Here is a 7,465-nt window from a genome sequence, read left to right as displayed (position 1 = left end):
CATCAATTAGTAAATGTGTCTCATACACTTAGCATGTTGTTCTACTTCCTATAAGAATGAAAAAACAAGATTTGTAAACAAAGAATGGTAATTTTGTAGAAATTAGCTCCGATGTAATAAACCACAAGAAGTATTGAAAGTTCAAAAAAGAGATAAGAGTGATGGCAACCAAAGAGATGTATTTGCATCTCAATAACTTGTCAACAAGTGACTTGAGACATAGATATATTCAAAGAAAATTGTAATAAAATGTAACGAAATAAAAATATTGGTAATTTTCTAATTTTTGAATATAAAAATATTAAAATAAAATTTATTTAATATAAGAAGTCTAATTATTGAAAATTACATTTGTGACATTTTATTAAATAATAAGAAGATTTTTTATTTTATTAAATTCAGAATGTCACAAAAGCAAAAATTTTAATTTTATAAAAATTAAATTCCATATAAGCATATAAATTTTTAATAATTAATTAAATTATTGATATTGTATATAATTTTTTTGAAACCCTAAGATCATAACTTTTCTTTCATCTGTCCTCTCTAGAACTGGATTCTCATAAAATATTCTCACTCTAATTTTCAACATCTCATATGCAACTTTAATTTTATTTGTTTTTTGTTTTTTGTTTTTTAAGAATTCTTATTTGTTTTGACTTGATTTTTTTTAAAAAATCAAAATCACTTAATTTTTTCTATTTTAATTTATATGTTTTATTTTTTTTAAGTTTAATCAATATATTCTTGAAATTATTCCATTTTCATTTTTCTTTAATTTAGTATTTTGTTAGTAACTTTTATTTATTTATTTATTTATTTATTTGATGATAATATTTAGAAATTACTTATGTAGGGGAGTATGGATGAGAACCATAAAACGAATAGTAGATATGATAAAAAGTAATTTTCTTCAGCATCTTTATTGGCCAAATAAATGGAAATTTTATTTCTAAGAAAGTTCCTAGGAAAACTAAACAACCATTGTAAAATCTATATGCTTAAGGTATAAGAGAAACTTTAAACAAAAACAAAAAACACATAAAATATAAATTACAAACTCTTGATTATTGATTAAAAGATATTTAGAAGAAAAATTTTCACTTTCACCTTTGACATCGAAGAAACTACTTTGTTTTTATCATAGTAAGTAAAAAATTAGTTCAATTGAAGGAAGCAAAAGAAGTGACAGAGTCGGTCTAAGTAAAAAGGAATCTACATGTAAAAGAGAAAGGAAGTAATGTAATTTTTTTTTGGGTCTTTATATATCTGAATTCAAATGAGAACAGGTAAAATAGACTGGTAAACAAGATATAACTCTCTCAGAAGATTGATTGTAAAATTATAAAAAAAAAATTAAAGCCAACAAAAATAGGAGAAAGGTTATTGGATTGCAAACCTGAAACATATTATAGATAGAATGCTTGGATTAAGGAGAGCAAGAGAAGTCCATAAACCACTCTTGGGTGCTAGTCGTCGCTTTTCCTTTTCAGCATTTCTCCAAGGGAGTGTTCATGAGTGCATCTATTCTAGCAGTGAATGATCAATTTGGGGCAGTCAGCAATAAAATTGTAAAACCAGAACAGTTGATACTTCTTAGAATTTCCAAAATGGTAACATGTTCAGACCCCAACTATTTAGACGACTTCTGAAGCTTGAAGGGCAGTGAGGTGCTGAGCCACTGGAGACAAACATTTTGCTACTACAATTCTGAAGCGACGACTGAAGTCTGGCAGCCAATGAGAGAGACCTTGGTCTATGACAATCCTTGCTTTCTTATTTCTTCAGATGAGAAGGGTATCGTAGCCACAATACTGTCCACGTTTGCTTTGACCCGGCAAGAATTACATTTGCTACAAAATAATAGTTGACTTCATAAATTTTCTAAACATATAAAATGAAATATGAAGCAATAAGATCATTTTGACAAACAATTATTTATAAGCGATCATAATCATCAAAGTACGTACAAAACACTGGCAATTCATATATGCTAAAGTACAAGATTCAAGCTTTACTAATCTAAGAATTTTATAAAACTGGTGATGCAAACAAAAAATAATCTAACTAATTTATCCAATAGCTGCTAGTTAAATGTTTGGACTCTTATAGATGTTCAATTGTACTACTTGGTGTGTTAACCCATATGATAATTAGAAAAAAAATTATAAAAAACAGCGTATAAGCTCTTAACACATTGGTAATAAAATAAAAATGATGCAATGTTCAAAATTAACCATCAAAGTCTTTTTTGCTTCATATGCTAATGCAAACTAGAATTATAAAAACCGAATGTAAAACAAAGCATATTGATAAAATGAAACCATAACAAATGAGATGAAAGGTTGGGATTTCATACCTTAAATAGCTTTCTATATGTTGTGCCAATGGAAGCTTTAATGCAAACAATATTAGTTCAAAGTCCAATCCCCACCAAATATCAATATTTTGGATATGGGCAATCTTGGCTGATTTTCACCCCATTTCGCTTTGACATTCATCTTTCCAATAAACATGGACAACAAGAGACAATAAGAGATTATGAGTGTCTGTAGGGATCTAAAGGAACAAATTTCTTTTGGCAATGATATCAATTCAGGGCAGTCATGAATTTGAAGCTCTGTAAGTTATTTAAGGCTACCTGCCGAGTCTATATATGTTGTCAACCTAGAACAATCCCCAACTATGAGTGTTCATAATGTGCTGAGGAGACACATGTCTTCCAACAGTGATGTTGGTTCTTTGAAGGTGTTTGTAAGGGGAGGCTGTCTATTGAGTCTGATAATACTACCAAACCACGACAGTCCTGAATTGTGTGTCTATAGAGTGCTGAGGGAACATGTCTTGTGGCATTGATGTCAGTAGAGGGCAAGAATGAAATTTATGCTTTGTTAATGACGTGAGGCTGCCTATCAAGTGTGCTAATGTTGCAAAACGCGAACACGTCATAACTGAGAGAGTTTGAAGCCTGGTAACTTGTCAAAGCAGATCAACCAGAAAAGATATCATATTATTTAGACAGCTTCCAAGGCTTCAAGGTTAATAAGGCGTCACTTATGACAAAGACATTAGGCTACTGCCACACCTCCAAACTTTCGATAATTTGAGAGAAATTAGGTGTGACAGCCATCTAGAGAAATATGAACCAAAGACAATTCTCACTTTCTAAGTACTTTAGAGAAGAGAGATTTTGCAGCCAGATCACTATCCGATATTGCTTTGACTTGGCAACAATTATACCTGCAATAAAACAATTAACCTAATAAATTTTCCCTACATGTATAATGCAAGTATGAAGTAAGAAGATCTGAATATTATTAGTTGATCATAACCATCGAAGTAAAAGCACTGGCAATTGGTTTCTTTAAAGATAAAACTTCAAATTATATTAATATAAGGATTTTATAAAAATGATGAGTCTTCAAAAGCTAGAAGAATATTGGAATTGAAGACCTAAAATATATTGCAGACAACACATCTGAATTAAATAGGGACCAAAAGTTCGGAACACTATTAGGTGCCTTAGCCATCCAGCAGATATGAATAATCACAAGCTTCTTAAGCAAGGTATAATCTGCAAGAAAATATTAAAATCAACCTAAGCATTTTCCCAAACTCGAGATTGCATTAGTGGAAAAGGATTGCATTATATATAGACACATGTAAAAGGGAAGCAAAGTAATGTAAAACTTTTCTCATCATATGTGCTAATGCCTAATGCATGAGAGTCAAGTAAACAGTACATGACATTCTTAGAATGCTGACTGCAAAGTAATATAAAAAAATGAATCCACCAACAGGAAGAGAGGTTGGATCATGAACCTCTACATTGTAGATGGCATAATCAAAGGGCCCATGTGTCCTTGAATTATCCATCCATTTCTGGTAAATACCAAAATCAGAAACATGAGTGTTGAGAAGCTTATGCTTCTGGCAGTGATCTCAATTCAGGGCAAACAACAATTTGTAACTCATTAATAGTGATTTCAATCTAGAGTTGTAACATGTTGAAGCCTCCAATGGTAGAGATAGCAAAACAAGCTTCTAAAGTCTTTGGGATTTACATGCCAACCTCATCCTCATTATCTAGAAAATGAAACTCTCTACGACATTTATTTTGAGGTCTCAAGAATGATAAAAAGCGGTATCTGTTATCTCTTTTGTATTGATTTGAGAACATTACATCTGCAATAAAATCATTAATCTAAGATACTTTCCAACATGAATAATGCAAACACAAAGGAACTTAGACAAGATAGATATTATGCTACCAACTGTTTAGCTAGTAACAAGCATGATTTCTAGGCAAAAACCCCAGCTAAATTATAGTACATAACAACAGAGAGGGCCCACATAATAAGTTTTTTGTTAGAGTGATATTCTAAAAAATAATGACAAGCACAACAATGGACTTCTGTTTTGTTCATTCTCATGCACACACAACATATACAAGGAAACAGAGAGGAAAATTTCTACTTTACATATTGCTAACTTGCTCAATCTTGTTACCGTGTTATTGCATATGAAAATTAACATCTATAATTACAACTTGAATGACACTCTTGACAGACTGATAGCAAAATGAAAGATGATGTAGTTACCAATCCTAGGTAAAGGGTTACATAAAATTGATGGCAAAGAGTAGGTCTAAATTGAAAGAAGAGCAGAAGTCCTTTCAAACATTTGTCAATCATGAGAAATTGCAAAGAGTAGATCTAATGGGATGAATTTTGAGCCATGAGAAAATTTTAAGCCAATCAAACATTTGTCAAAAATTTTAGAATGAAAAACTTAAAATAATATTATTAGTCTGGTCTTCAGTTACCAATTTATGACTATGTTTGAAGAGAAATTTTTTCAAACATGATAGTTTCAACATTTCATCAAATGGATAAAGTGTGAACATAAATAAGAAAGTCACTTTTGCTTTATATGTTATTAATACAATCTAGGATTATAAAAACAGAATTCATGTCCTTATAGGATATTGAATAAAAATGAAGCTAGAAAAAGGGTGGATTTCATACCTGAAATAGCTGTGTATGGATGAAATTTTCACCAGGTATAAATTTGTGGGATATGAGCAATTTTGGGATACGAATTTGTGCAGACAATGAAAGATTTTGAGCGTATTCGGGTACATCCCTTCTGGTGGTGATGTCAATCCAGTGCAATCGCGAATATGAAGGTGCACAAAAACCAAAACAGCATTCAATGTTGGGAGTTACGATCATGGAAACACGTCGTTGAAGCGGCTCTAATGGAAGAGATATAATATCATCTATACTTCCAGTAGACACAGGTTGCAATGAAGAAGTGGAGACATCAACAATTGGTTTGAAGAAGCAAAAATTTTAGAAGTTACTGATCTAATATTTAATCAAACACATAGGGTGCAAATATAAAGAATTACCAAAACAAAATGAAAACAGAGCACTTTGATTATAAGATAATGAAAATGAGAAGAAATGTATAGGATTTTGGACCTGAAACAATATTATGTATCTGTTGCATCTCCATCCCTATCTCACAACAATGTCTGGGATATGAGAAATCTTGGGCCAGTCTTCCCCTGTTTCCTTTCGGCATCTTTCCTCCAGGTGTGGGCAATGGGAGATATAAAGCATCTGCAGGTTTTTGAGGGAACGCATCTCTTCGGGTAGTGATGCCAATTGATGGCAACAAGTTAAATCAAGCACTTCAAGTGAAGTGAGGCTGCCTATGGAGTGTGGTAATGTTGCCAAAGCAGTGCAGCAATAAATTTTGAGTATCTAGAGAGAATGTATTTCTTCTGGTAATGATGTCAATTCACGGCACTTATATATATGAAGCTCTGCAAGTGAGGTGAGGCTGCCTATCCAGTGTGGCAATGTTGCCAAACCAGAACAGTCTCTAATTTCGAGCATCTGGAGGGTTTTGAGAGAAGGCATTTCTTGTGGCAGTGATGTCATCAATTCAGGGCAGTCCCACATGTTGAGAGTTTGGAGAGTGGAAACATGTTGAAGCAGCTGCTCTAAGAGAGATATACAGGTTGTATCATCTATGTTGCCAAGAGACAAAGTCTTCAATGAAGAAGCAGAGACAACCATTATCTGCCGTAGTACCTCCTCTCGGACTCTCAAGAGAGAGGCGCTCAAGACAAGGTAATGAAACCACTTTTAAGGATGTCAAGCAAGGGCAACGACTAATCTCTAATTGAGAGAGACAAGGAGATGAATGTAGTTCCACGGATGTCAAGTTAAGGCAATCTTGGATTACTAATTGAGAAAGACAAGGAGATGAAGGCAATTCAAAGGATGTGAAGTTAGAGCATTCATTGACTTCTAGTTCAAAAAGAGAAGGAGATGACGACAATTGTATTGATGTCAAATTAGAGCACCGACTAATATATAATTCAGAAAGATGACGAAATGAGGGACATTGCTTTGCTTTTGACTCCATCCTCCACAATCCCTTCAACTTTGGCATCCAGTTGATTTTGAGGGATTGAAGAGATGGGAAAAACAGCGCTGCTGATGGACCCTCCTCCATCTCCTCCACCTCTTCCATATTATAAAGATCCAGAGACAGGAGAGAAGGGAGTTGAGAAAAGGGTGGTAGAATTTGGCATCTTGAACATCCCCGAATTTGAATATTAATTAGGTTAGGAAGCAGGGAACCCAACCTATCATTCAACATCCAACTTGGAAACCTTCTATCCCCATAACCTTGTATAAATAGATCCTTGAGGTTCGGATGTGGCTGGAGCCCTTCCATCACCACCGTACCCATTCTAATCTCAAAGATCGAAGGTATTGTTTTCCTTTCAAAATTTCTCCTCTGGGTACTGGTACAATATCCCTTACGTTTTCAAGATTTCTAATCCGTAACTCTCCTCTGAATTGGTTAAGTCTTTTCAATTCACTTAAGCCACCAATTTTATGATCCCCCGCTTTCGCAGTCCCAACAATAAATAATGGTAGGCTTTGAAGTAAAGTTAGTTCTCCTATTCCATATGGCATATGAGTCAATTTCACACACCAGTCATTCTCTAAGTGCCTAAGATTCATTAATTCCCTTGTAAATTCTGGAAATCGTATCAAATTCAGACAACCCTTCACTTTTAGTGTCTGCAAATTCTTCAACTTTATAATAGAATTAGGAAGTACCTTAAAATTGTTGAAGGAAAGATTAAGATACCTTAAATGACTCAATTTTCCTAAACACTTTGGCACCTCCTTTAAATCGAAAGAAGCTAAGGTCAATACACGTAAACACTTAAAACTTGGAATAAATGGATTTACAATTGAATCATCGTTAGAAAAATCTTCATAGAGCTTCAAAAAGGTCCTTATGGGTTTTGTTTTTAAAGTCTTTATAATAGGATTCAACAGTTCATACAATGACACATGATGAACTTTTTCTGTAATGCTCGTGTCACCCTCTCTCAAAATGAGCATCTCAAATCCTACTAGATGTGATTAAT

The 7,465-nt window shown here is 33.3% G+C and overlaps 1 long non-coding RNA gene across 1 annotated transcript; it reads right to left on the bottom strand.

Annotated features, from left to right (window-relative positions):
- Nucleotides 1-1,354: 1,354 nt before the first annotated feature.
- LOC104877747 (uncharacterized) lies at nt 1,355-6,304 on the bottom strand. Its single transcript, XR_009465267.1, has 4 exons — nt 5,487-6,304; nt 5,028-5,281; nt 2,360-3,240; nt 1,355-1,853 (listed from the first exon to the last, which is right to left on the bottom strand). It is a non-coding gene; the product is annotated as an uncharacterized LOC104877747 (long non-coding RNA).
- Nucleotides 6,305-7,465: the final 1,161 nt, after the last annotated feature.

Source organism: Vitis vinifera, chromosome 19 (assembly GCF_030704535.1).
Source record: "Vitis vinifera cultivar Pinot Noir 40024 chromosome 19, ASM3070453v1".
Classification (NCBI taxonomy): Eukaryota; Viridiplantae; Streptophyta; class Magnoliopsida; order Vitales; family Vitaceae; genus Vitis; species Vitis vinifera.
This window is presented reverse-complemented; position numbering and strand designations above follow the sequence as displayed.